Source organism: Lissotriton vulgaris, chromosome 7 (assembly GCF_964263255.1).
Source record: "Lissotriton vulgaris chromosome 7, aLisVul1.2, whole genome shotgun sequence".
Taxonomy (NCBI): Eukaryota; Metazoa; Chordata; class Amphibia; order Caudata; family Salamandridae; genus Lissotriton; species Lissotriton vulgaris.
Genome location: NC_141695.1, coordinates 159,478,595 through 159,494,634, shown reverse-complemented (window position 1 = coordinate 159,494,634; position 16,040 = coordinate 159,478,595). Strand labels below are relative to the sequence as shown.

Sequence of the window (16,040 nt, the reverse complement as noted above, 5' to 3'; positions counted from 1 at the left end):
CTACCCTAATGAACTCTGAGCTGCCCCTACCGCCGGGAGGGGGGTCGGAGCTGTTCTACTTGAGAAACACTGGAAACATTGTGTTGAAGGGGTGGACGGACCCCTAGAGGTGAGTGCTCCCTGGGGGGGGGGGAAGAGGAGATCCCCCAGGAACAGAGCATCCTGGTTCTGTGACGTTAGACACTCTGGCCCTGAATGTGGGCACTGACATTGACTTCTGATGCCCTTTGGCCCACAGCCCGTGGAGGGGAGTCACCACGGCTCTCTTGGCCTAGTGAACTATCCTATATTGCTTAAGTAACGTACTTTGTCATCCCCCCATTGAACTCACGGATTGATTGAGCTCATTAGAGCGTTTGGGCGGCGACATGTTTTGTTGTTGCCCTTTTGGTATTATGGTTCTGTTAATATTCTTTTTGAGACTAGTGTTGGCACTAAAGTGTTACAGCTTACATTCCTGGGTCTGTGCGGGACGGCGGGTTGGAAGACTGGTAATTGATGTCTGCTGCTGTGCATGTGTGACCGGGGCGAGCTGGGGGTTGGGGAGGGGGGTGCGGGTACTTGGGCAAGATGGAAACTGTGATGACTACGGTTAAATTTTGTACCTGGAATGTCAGGGGCATGCACCCACCCTCACGTAGATATCAGGTGTACTCCTATCTTAAAAGACATCAGATACAGATCGCACTGCTGCAGGAGACCCACCTGGTAGCCACAGAGGTAGCCACACTTCGCCGTAGATGGAGGGGGCAAATATTCGCCACGACCTTCTCAGCGTTTGCACGAGGGACTCTCATCTGGGTACGGCCGGGGGTTCCATTTGCACTGACACACAGCAACATTGACACTGAGGGGCGCTATGTCTTCATACAGGGCAGACAGGACGGGCAGCAGATAGTTATAGCCTCCGTCTACGCGCCTAATGTCGAGCAGGGGAAGTTCCTAACACGATTATCAGCGGTGATTGCACCTTGGCCTGACGTGCCCGTATTGTTAGGTGGTGATTATAACTGTGCTAGATGTCTCCCTCGATCGATCGTCTCCCCCGGCGGCTATCGCCCCAGCCCAGGCAGCCTCCAGCGCCCTACTTGCTTGGGCGACACAGTGGAACCTACAGGATGCCTGGCGAGTCAGAAACTCCAACGCCCGGGTATATTCCTACTACTCTGGGGCCACTATTGTTAGGTGGTGATTATAACTGTGCTAGATGTCTCCCTCGATCGCTCGTCTCCCCCGGCGGCTATCGCCCCAGCCCAGGCAGCCTCCAGGGCCCTACTTGCTTGGGCGACACAGTGGAACCTACAGGATGCCTGGCGAGTCAGAAACTCCAACGCCCGGGTATATTCCTACTACTCTGGGGCCCACTCATGCACGTCAGGCTAGATAGATATATGATGTCCCGCGACCTGATTCCTTCCGTAACAGACACTGACTACCTGGGGCGAACGCACTCAGACCACAACCCACACACTCTAGTTTATGGATGGAGGCGCCCGCGCCCACCTGTACTCACATGGCGCCTACAGCTGGATCTCTTTCTCGATACCCCATTCCGAGAGGAGATATCTGGGAGGATAATACAATATTTCGAGGACAATAGCGACTCGGCCTCGTCCCCGAAAATTGAGTGGGACGCCTTTAAGACAGTGGCCCGGGGGAGCTGCCTCGGCGTGCAGGCGGGCCTACGGGGGCAGGTGGAGAGAGATCTGCTACAAGCGGAAGTGGCACTACTAGACAAGGAGCGGGAAGCGGCGGAGGGCGATGACTCCCAACTGGTCTCGGCCAGGGCAGATCATGCTCTTTTGATGGAGAGGCTGAAGAACATTAATTTCGCAGCACACTCCGCACGCACCCACAACACAGGTGACAAACCAGGCAGGCTCCTGTCGTGGCTGATACGACAAGACACTCAGTCCGCGTCGGTACTATCGATCCGTACGACTCAGGGCACTGAAGTCTTCACCCAGAAGCAGATACATGAGGCGTTCACGACACATTACAGGTCCTTATACAGCTCACGACTGAGAGCCACTGAGGTGGAGATCGCGGACTACCTGGCGACACCGCAACTACCGGCGGCCACTCACGCCCAACCAGTGAGGAACTGCGAGAGGTGATATTTTCCCTCTCTAATGGCAAGGCGCCGGGCCCAGACGGGCTCCCGGACGAATTCTACAAGGCCTATTCCTTGTTACTAATACCCGAGCTGTTAAGGGTGTACAAGGCGGCATCTGAGGATGCTGAACTTCCGGCGTCCTTGAACGAGGCCAATGTGATCTCCCTGCTAAAACCGGGCAGAGAGGCGTGCGAGCTCGGATCGTACAGACCATTGGCGCTCCTCAACACAGATTACAAAATCTTGGCAGCGACGTTAGCTCGGAGGCTTGCACCCCTAGTTCCCACACTGGTGCACTCTGACCAAAACGGCTTTGTGCCCACCCGCAGCACGTCTTACAACATACGCCGCTTCTTCAGAGTCCAACGATATGCGACTTCCACCTGGCCGCGTTCAGGGTGCATAGTACTTGATCTCGAAAAGGCGTTTGACTCAGTGGAGTGGCCCTATCTCCTCCGAGTCCTCGAGAAGTATGAACTGGGCGATGCCTATGTCCAGATGGTGGGGCTCCTTTACCAGGCGCCCGAGGTACGAGTCCGGACTGGGCGATTGTTCTCTGACAGGATAAGGATTGGGAGGGGCACCAGGCAGGGATGTCCCCTCTCTCCCCTGTTATTCGCCCTCGTGATGGAGCCATTGGCAGAACTGCTCCGGGCCTCCGGCGTCGCCTGAGGTATCCCACTGGCGGACGGCACCCACTTGTTGTCTCTGTATGCCGACGACTTACTGTTATATATTAGGGACCTCACCTATATATCCGCGACAATCACGGACATCTTTCAGGTGTTCGGGGACATGTCAGGGCTCCGCGTCAACTGGTCTAAATCAGGACTTTATGCGTTCAGTGACGCTATGCCACAATGTGATGTGCGCATGATGGGAGAGACGCTCCGATGGTACCCGACGGTATTCAGGTACCTGGGGATCCTCATATATCGAGACCCCATTGATCTCCTGGAGGGCAACCTCGTGAGAGCCATATCCTCGCTGTCAGCCCAGGTCACGTTCTGGAACTCCCTCCCACTGAATGTGCCGGCCCGAGTGGCACTGACGAAGATGATAATGCTCCCCTGGCTCCTCTATTTTTATGCTAACCTACCAGTGTATGTACCAACACGCATATTCAAGGGGTTGGAAGCCCTCACCAGGCGCCTTATCTGGAATAAAGGAGGCCACTGGGTGGCATTGAGGACCCTCTACGCGGCCTCGGAATCTGGAGGCTTGGCGGTTCCCAATCAGGAACTATATTACCTGGCGGCCCAGCTACAATGGGTTGCCTATTGCCTTAGTGGTAAGAACCTGATGGATACGGCCACGGAAGACACTACCCTGTCCCCCACACAGGTGCTGACGCTCTTCCACCCCCTGACACGGGGCCGGCCCCCCAACCAGGTCCATGTGGCCGTCGCAAGGCAGTGCTTTATGCGGAGCCTCAGACTCGCCAAGGGCACGGTGCCCTATGCCCCGAACCTGCCTCTGCAGGGGACCCCCTTGGGAACTGGCGTGCTGTCTTCATCGGAGCTATGCAGTTGGACTGCGGCAGACCTGGACGGCCTGGGTGACCTGTATAGCGATGGGGAGCTACTGTCCTTCGAGACTCTGGCCGCCGACACCGGTCTACCGGCAGGCCAATTTCTGACGCATGCTAGGCTTCTTCATGTGCTGGCGGAGACATGGGAGACCTGACCCACGAGCCGACCACGCATATGCTCATTCAGTACCTACATGTGATGGGCGCGATGGTTCCCATATAGTGCACTGGCTGGCACAGGCACTAAACTGTCATACTCAATTCTCCTCCCAACGACTGAGGGAGAAGTGGACGGCCGACCGGGGTAGTGAATGGACGGACAAACAGTGGGCCGCGGTATTGGCAGGCGCCAGAAACATTCCTCGCAACGCGAGATTTAAGATCATCCAATATTACATAATACACCGTGCATATTTATCCCCAGACAAAGTGAACCGCTACTTTGGACTCACCTCGTCGGCGTGCCCCAGGTGCGGCCTCCTGAACTCGGACCTCCTACACGCACTCTGGAGTTGCACTCACCTCACCTTGTACTGGTCGGCGGTCGCTGACACATTGACGGCGGCCACGGGCGATACCCTCCCCAAGACGTGGGAATCATGCCTGCTGGGACTCTACAAAAGAACCAAGCAGACCAAACTACAGGCACGTTTCTGGGACTTAGGGCTCATTACGGCTAAGCGACTCATCACGAAACGATGGAAGAATGACGCCCCCCCGCGCCCTGCAGACTGGCGCCGCTCATTTGACAACTGGGCTCGCGCGAAGAGCGTGTCTCTACACAGGGAGGAGACGGCGGGCCTCCGTATGTACCCGATTGCCCAAGACTGGGACACTACCCTGACCGCATACCATCGGGCATGCACCCAGGCCGGTATAACGTGACCGCCTCGACACGGAGCAGTGAGGGACCAGTCATCTGCCGCCCCGACATGACGCTCCCCCCTACCCCCCTCCCCCAGCCGCTGAGGTAATGCCCGACAAGGTCTACTTGCTATCGTTCCCTCCCCCCGCCCTGCGGCCACAGCAGCCCTACATCCACAGCCGTCCCCACCCCCACACAGTCCATGTATGGCGTAACATACGCCGCTAGGGTCACTGATACACTACTGTACACGCTAATACTAGTCCAACTGTTGTTGAAGTGTTTCTCCCTCCTTTCTTTTTTTTTTTTCTCTCGTTATTTCCCTGTTGTATCTCTTGGTTGGCAGTGAGTTTGTTTCTGCTGTACTCACGATGATGTTCATTTTCCCCTCCCCGCTTACCCTTTACACAATGCTTATTGAACACTGCCACGATCACAAGAATGTAGCCCGGTGACTCATATGGCACTATGGGATGTGACTCCTGCCTTTGACTTCATCCGTGCCAACCAGGGAACACGGCCTAGAACAATCGTTGTTGGCTTTTATGACCACCTTGGTCCTTTTGCAGTGACACATGCTGCAGGCACTGCAACCCAAGACTTTTCCTGGCACTGATAATTGCGGACTAATGCATCTCCCCTGGCTACTGTTTATTTTCACTTATGTATGACCGACATGTCGAAACATGTTACTGGCTGGGTAATGTTTGTAGTTTTTTTTTTTACATTGTATGATCTATTGGCTTATTACTTGTGAAACTAAATAAAATCTGGGACCATTGGTCTTAAAAAAAAAAAACAGTCAACTGACTAACTTTTTGGAGAAGAACAACATTCTCCATCCTAATCAGTCAGGATTCCGGTCAGAACACTCTACCGAGACGGCCCTGCTCTTTACAGCAGAGACCTTACGGGCGGCTATGGATCAGGGAAAGAAGGCTGTCCTTATCCTACTTGACCTGTTGGCAGCCTTCGATACGGTCTCACATAACATCTTATTGGACCGGTTGGCTGCCGCAGGGGTAGGAGGTCAGGTCTTGGCATGGTTTAGGAATTTCCTTAGCAACAGACGCCAAGTTACAGTGCTGGGCCAGTATCAGTCTGAGGCTAAAGGCGTCAGCTCACGGGTCCCTCAAGGCTCAAGTTTGAGTCCTGTACTTTTTAACTTGTACATGGTACCCCTAGTGAAACTGATCGCGTCTTTCCAGATCAGTTCTATTTCATACGCTGACGACACCTAACTCATTCTGGTGCTGGACAGGGAACGGCCAGGTGCCGAGGAAGAGCTCAAGGAATGTCTAGCAGCAACTTTTAAATGGATGACCAACAATCATTTAAAATGCAACGCCGGAAAAACAGAAATTCTACCACTCGGGAGTCATAATTTGTTTTCCCCAAAAATGTGCTGGCCAGCGGAGGCAGAAGCTCCTCCCAACACTATTACATCTGCCCGCAATTTGGGCATCAAATTTGATGACCAACTATCTTTCAAACCCCAAGCTGTAGCAGTAGCTGGGACGTGCTTTCAGATCATAAAAGCACTAAGGAAGTTTTTTGATCTACTTCCGCTATCGGCGAGGAAAACAGTTGCAGTGGCCTTAATAAACTCTAGGCTGGATTATTGTAACGGATTATATGCTGGAGCCAATAAAATCGTTCTCCACAGGTTACAAATGGTCCAAAATGCGGCGGCCCGCCTCGTACTGCATTGGCCTCGTAGGTCTTCAGCCTCAGCAGCACTTAACATTCTTCATTGGCTGCCAATAGGTAAAAGAATTTTGTTTAAAATTCTTTTAATCACCTTTAGGGCATTTCACCAGCGAGGCCCAAAATACATAGGCAAGGGGTTCAAAAGATATCACCTGATGCGCTGTCTGAGGTCTGCCAGTCAGAATCTACTTACACCCCCCTGATTCAAGCTGGCTACAAAAGGTGGTAAATCCCTCTTTGTATTGGGCACCAAGGCCTGGAATAAACTTCCCCCCTTATTACGTTAATTTTCCCAAGAAACTTCTTTCAGGAAGGCATTAAAAACTTGGATCTTTTCTTTGCCCGATGCCACATGTAGGACTCTGGTGTAATTTGTGGTGTAGAATGTAGGTCATCCTTTTTCCCTCCAACTCCTCCATCTGGGTTGGGTTGAGCGCCAAGATACTCCTTGGAGTGAAAGTTGCGCGATAGAAATGTCTCTTACATTACATTACATTACTCTCTACCATTCCTATGTGACTCTTAGAGTATATCCATTTGTATCCCTTCCCTATGTATATAGAGATAACTCTAATCACTGGTATATGCAGTAGACCTTTGTACTCGCTACCATTCCTATGTGACTTTTAGAGTATATCCATTCGTATCCCTTCCCTATGTATATAGAGATAACTCTAATCACTAGTATATGCAGTAGACCTTTGTACTCGCTACCATTCCTATGTGACTCTTAGAGTATATCCATTCGTATCCCTTACCTAAGTATATAGAGATAACTCTAATCACTAGTATATGCAATAGACTTTGTACTTTCTACCATTCCTATGTGATTCTTAGAGTATATCCATTCGTATCTCTTCCTTCTGTTTATATCTCTTCCTTGTGTGACTCTACATCTTGTACATTTGCAATTTTTTCTGTTTGTATCTTTTATGTAACACATGTAATCCTTAGTTCTTATGTTTTGCAACTGGTTCTTATGTAAAGCGCTCTGACACCTTCAGGTAAAGTTCGCGCTATATAAAATCGCATTAAATAAATAAAATAAAAAAACTCACGGGGCTGCTCTGCTTTGTGTCTCCCCGGCTCCTCCACGAAGGCTCTGCTTCTCCCGCTCCTGACAGGGCGTGAAATGGTGCGCTGGGTCCGGCGGAACCCTGTCTACAGGAACCCGCTGAGGATCACGTGACCCGGGTCCCTGATGGCTGCTGCACGAGAATCGAAACCGAACACAACTTAGACAAAGGCTACAGAACAACCTGTCCAACCAGAAGCAACGCACGAGTCAAACTGGAATACATACCCCAGGGGCTACACAGCGCTGCGTTAGAACTGCCAATGTCGAGGCGCTTCGTCTATGAGGGAGAAAGAGTGAAAACAACCCAGTGTTGATGGGGGCGAGAGAGGGCGGAATGCGAGAGTGATAGATGGAGGCAGTGGGAGAAGAAGGGACAGAGTCTGCGATAGATGGAGGGGCAGTGGGAGAAGAAGGGACAGAGTGTGACAGACAACCTGCGATGACTGAGGGACAATGGAAGGAGGGACAGTATGTGACAGGGCAGAAAACAACGATGAACACATCAAGGGAGCGAGGAGGAGGGCCACAAAGACGGTGATTAATGGAGGCGGGAGAGGGGACAGAGTCTGCATTAGAGGGAGGCAGTGGCAATAGTAGGGACAGAGAGTGTACGATTAATAGAGGGGCACTGGGAGAAGAAGGGACAGAGTCTGCAATAAATGGAGGCACTGTGAGTAGTAGTGACAGGGAATCTGTGATTAATAGAGGGGCACTGGGAGAAAAAGGGACAGAGTCTGCGATAAATGGAGGCAGTGGGAGTTGTAGGGACAGAGAGTCTACGATTAATAGAGGGACAGTGTGAGAAGAATGGACAGTGGAAGGAGGGACAGTAAGTGACAGGGCATAGAACAGGGATGAACATATCAAGAGTGTGAGGAGGAGGGCTACAGAGAGGGTGTTTAATGAAGGCCGTGGGGGGGGGGAGAAGGAATCAGAGTCTTGGATGACTTGAGGGGCGGGGAGAAGAAGGGGCAGAGTCTGCGATAGATGGAGGCAGTAAGAGAAGGGACAGCGTCTGAGATAGATGGAGGCAGTAAGAGAAGGGACAGCGTCTGAGATAGATGGAGGCAGTAAGAGAAGGGACAGTGTGTGTGATAGATGGAGGCAGTAAGAGAAGGGACAGTGTGTGCGATAGATGGAGGCAGTAAGAGAAGGGACAGTGTCTGAGATAGATGGAGGCAGTAAGAGAAGGGACAGTGTGTGTGATAGATGGAGGCAGTAAGAGAAGGGACAGTGTGTGCGATAGATGGAGGCAGTAAGAGAAGGGACAGTGTGTGTGATAGATGGAGGCAGTAAGAGAAGGGACAGTGTGTGCGATAGATGGAGGCAGTAAGAGAAGGGACAGCATCTGCGATAGAGGGAGGCAGTAAGAGAAGGGACAGTGTGTGTGATAGATGGAGGCAGTAAGAGAAGGGACAGTGTCTGAGATAGATGGAGGCAGTAAGAGAAGGGACAGTGTCTGAGATAGATGGAGGCAGTAAGAGAAGGGACAGTGTGTGTGATAGATGGAGGCAGTAAGAGAAGGGACAGCATCTGCGATAGATGGAGGCAGTAAGAGAAGGGACAGTGTCTGAGATAGATGGAGGCAGTAAGAGAAGGGACAGTGTGTGTGATAGATGGAGGCAGTAAGAGAAGGGACAGCATCTGCCATAGATGGAGGCAGTAAGAGAAGGGACAGTGTCTGAGATAGATGGAGGCAGTAAGAGAAGGAACAGCGTCTGCGATAGAGGGAGGCAGTAAGAGAAGGGACAGATCTGCGATAGAGGGAGGCAGTAAGAGAAGGGACAGTGTGTGTGATAGATGGAGGCAGTAAAAGAAGGGACAGTGTCTGAGATAGATGGAGGCAGTAAGAGAAGGGACAGCATCTGCGATAGATGGAGGCAGTAAGAGAAGGGACAGTGTGTGTGATAGATGGAGGCAGTAAGAGAAGGGACAGTGTCTGAGATAGATGGAGGCAGTAAGAGAAGGGACAGTGTCTGAGATAGATGGAGGCAGTAAGAGAAGGGACAGTGTCTGAGATAGATGGAGGCAGTAAGAGAAGGGACAGTGTGTGCGATAGATGGAGGCAGTAAGAGAAGGGACAGCATCTGCGATACAGGGAGGCAGTAAGAGAAGGAACAGCGTCTGCGATAGAGGGAGGCAGTAAGAGAAGGGACAGCATCTGCGATAGATGGAGGCAGTAAGAGAAGGGACAGTGTCTGAGATAGATGGAGGCAGTAAGAGAAGGGACAGCATCTGCGATAGATGGAGGCAGTAAGAGAAGGGACAGTGTGTGTGATAGATGGAGGCAGTAAGAGAAGGGACAGTGTCTGAGATAGATGGAGGCAGTAAGAGAAGGGACAGTGTCTGAGATAGATGGAGGCAGTAAGAGAAGGGACAGTGTGTGTGATAGATGGAGGCAGTAAGAGAAGGGACAGCATCTGCGATAGATGGAGGCAGTAAGAGAAGGGACAGTGTGTGTGATAGATGGAGGCAGTAAGAGAAGGGACAGTGTCTGAGATAGATGGAGGCAGTAAGAGAAGGAACAGCGTCTGCGATAGAGGGAGGCAGTAAGAGAAGGGACAGCATCTGCGATAGAGGGAGGCAGTAAGAGAAGGGACAGTGTGTGTGATAGATGGAGGCAGTAAGAGAAGGGACAGCATCTGCGATAGATGGAGGCAGTAAGAGAAGGGACAGTGCGTGTGATAGATGGAGGCAGTAAGAGAAGGGACAGTGTCTGAGATAGATGGAGGCAGTAAGAGAAGGGACAGCATCTGCGATAGATGGAGGCAGTAAGAGAAGGGACAGTGTGTGTGATAGATGGAGGCAGTAAGAGAAGGGACAGTGTCTGAGATAGATGGAGGCAGTAAGAGAAGGGACAGTGTCTGAGATAGATGGAGGCAGTAAGAGAAGGGACAGCATCTGCGATAGATGGAGGCAGTAAGAGAAGGGACAGTGTGTGTGATAGATGGAGGCAGTAAGAGAAGGGACAGCATCTGCGATAGAGGGAGGCAGTAAGAGAAGGGACAGCATCTGCGATAGATGGAGGCAGCAAGAGAAGGGACAGCATCTGCGATAGAGGGAGGCAGTAAGAGAAGGGACAGCATCTGCGATAGAGGGAGGAAGTAAGAGAAGGGACAGCATCTGCGATAGAGGGAGGCAGTAAGAGAAGGGACAGTGTGTGCGATAGATGGAGGCAGTAAGAGAAGGGACAGCATCTGCGATAGAGGGAGGCAGTAAGAGAAGGGACAGTGTGTGCGATAGAGGGAGGCAGTAAGAGAAGGGACAGTGTGTGCGATAGATGGAGGCAGTAAGAGAAGGGACAGCATCTGCGATAGAGGGAGGAAGTAAGAGAAGGGACTGTGTCTGCGATAGAGGGAGGCAGTAAGAGAAGGGACAGCATCTGCGATAGATGGAGGCAGTAAGAGAAGGGACAGCATCTGCGATAGGGAGGCAGTAAGAGAAGGGACTGTGTCTGCGATAGATGGAGGCAGTAAGAGAAGGGACTGTGTCTGCGATAGATGGAGGCAGTAAGAGAAGGGACAGCATCTGCGATAGAGGGAGGAAGTAAGAGAAGGGACTGTGTCTGCGATAGATGGAGGCAGTAAGAGAAGGGACAGTGTGTGCGATAGATGGAGGCAGTAAGAGAAGGGACAGCATCTGCGATAGAGGGAGGCAGTAAGAGAAGGGACTGTGTCTGCGATAGATGAGGCAGTAAGAGAAGGGACAGCATCTGCGATAGAGGGAGGAAGTAAGAGAAGGGACTGTGTCTGCGATAGATGGAGGCAGTAAGAGAAGGGACAGCATCTGCGATAGAGGGAGGCAGTAAGAGAAGGGACAGTGTGTGCGATAGATGGAGGCAGTAAGAGAAGGGACAGCATCTGCGATAGAGGGAGGCAGTAAGAGAAGGGACTGTGTCTGCGATAGATGGAGGCAGTAAGAGAAGGGACAGCATCTGTGATAGGGAGGCAGTAAGAGAAGGGACTGTGTCTGCGATAGATGGAGGCAGTAAGAGAAGGGACAGCATCTGCGATAGGGAGGCAGTAAGAGAAGGGACTGTGTCTGCGATAGATGGAGGCAGTAAGAGAAGGGACAGCATCTGCGATAGAGGGAGGAAGTAAGAGAAGGGACTGTGTCTGCGATAGATGGAGGCAGTAAGAGAAGGGACAGAATCTGCGATAGAGGGAGGCAGTAAGAGAAGGGACAGTGTGTGCGATAGATGGAGGCAGTAAGAGAAGGGACAGCATCTGCGATAGAGGGAGGCAGTAAGAGAAGGGACAGTGTGTGCGATAGATGGGGGCAGTAAGAGAAGGGACAGCATCTGCGATAGAGGGAGGCAGTAAGAGAAGGGACTGTGTCTGCGATAGATGGATGCAGTAAGAGAAGGGACAGCATCTGCGATAGAGGGAGGCAGTAAGAGAAGGGACTGTGTCTGCGATAGATGGAGGCAGTAAGAGAAGGGACAGCATCTGCGATAGAGGGAGGCAGTAAGAGAAGGGACAGTGTGTGCGATAGATGGAGGCAGTAAGAGAAGGGACAGTGTGTGCGATAGAGGGAGGTAGTAAGAGAAGGGACATTGTGTGCGATAGATGGAGGCAGTAAGAGAAGGGACAGCATCTGCGATAGAGGGAGGCAGTAAGAGAAGGGACTGTGTCTGCGATAGAGGCAGTGAGAGAAGAAGGGGCAGAGAGACTGCGATAGATGGAGGGGCAGTGGGAGAAGAAAGGACAGAGTCTGCGATAGATGGAAGCCGTGGGAGTAGAAGGGACAGAGTCTGCGATAGATGGAGGCAGTGGGAGAAGAAGGGACAGCATCTGCGATAGAGGGAGGCAGTAAGAGAAGGGACAGTGTGTGCGATAGATGGAGGCAGTAAGAGAAGGGACAGCGTCTGCAATAGAGGCAGTGCGAGAAGAAGGGGCAGAGAGACTGCGATAGACGGAGGGGCAGTGGGAGAAGAAAGGACAGAGTCTGCGATAGATGGAGGCAGTGGGAGAAGAAGGGACAGAGTCTGCGATAGAGGCAGTGGGAGAAGAAGGGTCAGAGTCAGTGATAGATGGAAGCAGTGGGAGAAGAAGGGACAGAGTCAGCGATTGATGGATGCAGTGGGAGAAGAAGGGAAAGAGTCTGCGATAGATGGAAGCAGTGGGAGAAGAAGGGACAGAGTCAGCGATCGATGTAAGCAGTGGGTGAAGAAGGGACAGAGTCTGCGATAGATGGAAGCAGTAGGAGAAGAAGGGGCAGAGAGACTGCAATAGATGGAGGGACAGTGGTAGAATAAGGGACAGAGTCTGCAATAGATGGAGGCAATAAGAGAAGGGAAAGTGTGTGCGATAGATGGAGGCAGTAAGAAAGAGTCTTAGATAGATGGAGACAGTAAGAGAAGGAACAGAGTCTGAGATAGATGGAAGCAGTGGGAGAAGAAAGGACAGAGTCTGCGATAGATGGAGGCAGTAAGAGAATGGACAGAGTCTGAGATAGATGGAGGCAGTAAGAGAAGGAACAGAGTCTGCGATAGATGGAAGCAGTGGGAGAAGAAGTCACAGAGTCTGCGATAGAAGGAAGCAGTGGGAGAAGAAGGGACAGAGTCTGCGATAAATGGAGGCGGTGGGAGAAGAAGGGACACAGTCTGCGATAGAAGGAGGCAGTGGGAGAAGAAGGTACAGAGTCTGCGATAAATGGAGGCAGTGGGAGAAGAAGGGACTGAGTCTGCGATAGAGGCAGTGGGAGAAGAAGGGACAGAGTCTGCGATAGAAGGAGGCAGTGGGAGAAGAAGGGACAGAGTCAGCGATTGATGGATGCAGTGGGGGAGAAGGGACAGAGTCTGCGATAAATGGAGGCGTTGGGAGAAGAAGGGACAGAGTCTGCGATAGAAGGAGGCAGTGGGAGAAGAAGGTACAGAGTCTGCGATAAATGGAGGCAGTGGGAGAAGAAGGGACTGAGTCTGCGATAGAAGGAAGCAGTGGGAGAAGAAGGGACAGAGTCAGCGATCGATGGAAACAGTGGGAGAAGAAGGGTCAGAGTCAGCGATCAATGGAAGCAGTGGGGGAGAAGGGACAGAGTTTTGGATAAATGGAAGTGCGGTAGGAGTAGACTGGATAGGATCTGCAATAAATGAAGGGAGTAGGAGTAGTAGGGACAAAGAGCCTTGGATGAATGGAGGGGGGATGTATGATAGATCCACACATGCCATTACCACACATGACTTTACAAAGCAGTCAAAACCACGAATATGTCTGAACCACGCACGTCTTTATCACGTGTACCACTACTGCATATGTCCATAGAGGTACATGGAAACTAAATTTTCCTTGCATAACATTACCAGGCATGCCTTTACCACCCATAGTACTACAAGGAAAACGTCTTAAGCATATTAAAATAACGTTTCTGCACTCAGAATTATTATTTAGAGAGCCAAAAAAAGTTACGGGTTTTCTACAGTGTAGTAAAATGGAAAGTAACGCAGTTATTATTCTCTCAAAATATTTCACCAAAAATATTTTCTAGTAAAAAGGGGCAGAGAGACTGCAATAGATGGAGGGACAGTGGTAGAATAAGGGACAGAGTCTGCAATAGATGGAGGCAATAAGAGAAGGGAAAGTGTGTGCGATAGATGGAGGCAGTAAGAAAGAGTCTTAGATAGATGGAGACAGTAAGAGAAGGAACAGAGTCTGAGATAGATGGAAGCAGTGGGAGAAGAAAGGACAGAGTCTGCGATAGATGGAGGCAGTAAGAGAATGGACAGAGTCTGAGATAGATGGAGGCAGTAAGAGAAGGAACAGAGTCTGCGATAGATGGACACAGTGGGAGAAGAAGTCACAGAGTCTGCGATAGAAGGAAGCAGTGGGAGAAGAAGGGACAGAGTCTGCGATAAATGGAGGCGGTGGGAGAAGAAGGGACACAGTCTGCGATAGAAGGAGGCAGTGGGAGAAGAAGGTACAGAGTCTGCGATAAATGGAGGCAGTGGGAGAAGAAGGGACTGAGTCTGCGATAGAGGCAGTGGGAGAAGAAGGGACAGAGTCTGCGATAGAAGGAGGCAGTGGGAGAAGAAGGGACAGAGTCAGCGATTGATGGAAGCAGTGGGGGAGAAGGGACAGAGTCTGCGATAAATGGAGGCGTTGGGAGAAGAAGGGACAGAGTCTGCGATAGAAGGAGGCAGTGGGAGAAGAAGGTACAAAGTCTGCGATAAATGGAGGCAGTGGGAGAAGAAGGGACTGAGTCTGCGATAGAAGGAGGCAGTGGGAGAAGAAGGGACAGAGTCAGCGATTGATGGAAGCAGTGGGAGAAGAAGGGTCAGAGTCAGCGATCAATGGAAGCAGTGGGGGAGAAGGGACAGAGGTTTGGATAAATGGAAGTGCGGTAGGAGTAGACTGGATAGGATCTGCAATAAATGAAGGGAGTAGGAGTAGTAGGGACAAAGAGCCTAGGATGAATGGAGGGGGGATGTATGATAGATCCACACATGCCATTACCACACATGACTTTACAAAGCAGTCAAAACCACGAATATGTCTGAACCACGCACGTCTTTATCACGTGTACCACTACCGTATATGTCCATAGAGTTACATGGGAACTAAATTTTCCTTGCATAACATTACCAGGCATGCCTTTACCACCCATAGTACTACAAGGAAAACGTCTTAAGCATATTAAAATAACGTTTCTGCACTCAGAATTATTATTTAGAGAGCCAAAAAAAAGTTACGGGTTTTCTACAGTGTAGTAAAATGGAAAGTAACGCAGTTATTATTCTCTCTAAAAATATTTCACCGAAAATATTTTCTAGTAAAAAAATAAACAAGATACATTCAACTTAGACTAATATATTAGAAACAATCCAGTTTAGAACTGTAGTCCTTTCTTTATGTCTCAGCTTCTAAAGTTAGCTATACAAAACTAAAATGGCTGTGGCAGAAAGTGGTGACTTTACCCAGCGTTTTCTTCAGACATTTTAAATAAATACACTTTTAATATAAAACATGTTAAATTGCACATTCCAGTGCATATTCTGTTTGAAATGTGGTTGTCTCTTTAAAACAACTTTAAAATGAACTGTCCACCATTTCGTGACCAGTGGTAAGTCCAGTGACAGTTTGCTGTGGAGACACTGCCATCTGCCAGGTAAAGTAAGTATAGCGTTTAACCAAACAACATACCTGCAATGCATCTTGATTTTTTTTAGGTTTCGGCCTGGCCGTAGGACTGCGAAGCAGTGCTCCGCCCAGGCGAAATCTTATGATCCTACATTATGGGGCTTTGTCCCGCCTCTGTCTCCCATTGGCTAGCTCCATAAATGGAGGCTAGCCATTGGAAGAGATTGGCTGTCAATCACTATTTCCCCGTCGGAACGCGATTCGGGGGCGTTTCTGGGTCTTTTTTTAAGTCCCGCCCCTTTTTTCGTCATGCATACCCTCCCTCTCGTTTTTATTCTATGCACTGCAGTGCATAAGTTGTAAAAACTACACACAGCCCCAAATCCTCCTCTTAATGTTTATATGTGTTTATTTTTCTTGAGGGATTAATAAAACATAGACTGAGCCAAATAACGTTATACGTTTTTCTTGCCTCTGCCAAACTACAAGGCTCCTTCATGGCCAATTGAAATCTGTCTCTACCCCTCGGCGTCCCCCATTGGTTACATCGGCGGCAGGAGGTGGGCCCAGTGACGTGTGCCCCGCTGCTAGGGCTGGGCTTCCCGGCGGCTGTAGTAGCGAGGGAGGTGGCGGCTGGCTGGGAGCGAGCCCGGCACCAGGTACAC

At 50.6% G+C, this 16,040-nt stretch overlaps 1 protein-coding gene and 1 long non-coding RNA gene across 2 annotated transcripts in view; one reads left to right on the top strand and one right to left on the bottom strand.

The window, feature by feature from the left end:
• The window catches only part of LOC147701058 (interferon-inducible GTPase 5-like), a 55,453-nt gene extending 48,079 nt beyond the window's left edge, over positions 1-7,374 (bottom strand). The window contains exon 1 of the mRNA XM_086929853.1: positions 7,281-7,374. The gene's annotated coding sequence lies outside the window, so the exon portion shown is untranslated. The remainder of the gene's footprint in view (positions 1-7,280) is intronic.
• On the top strand, positions 6,562-8,108 carry LOC147701057 (uncharacterized). Its single transcript, XR_015297428.1, has 4 exons — positions 6,562-6,776; positions 6,853-7,658; positions 7,702-7,948; positions 8,032-8,108. It is a non-coding gene; the product is annotated as an uncharacterized LOC147701057 (long non-coding RNA).
• Positions 8,109-16,040: the final 7,932 nt, after the last annotated feature.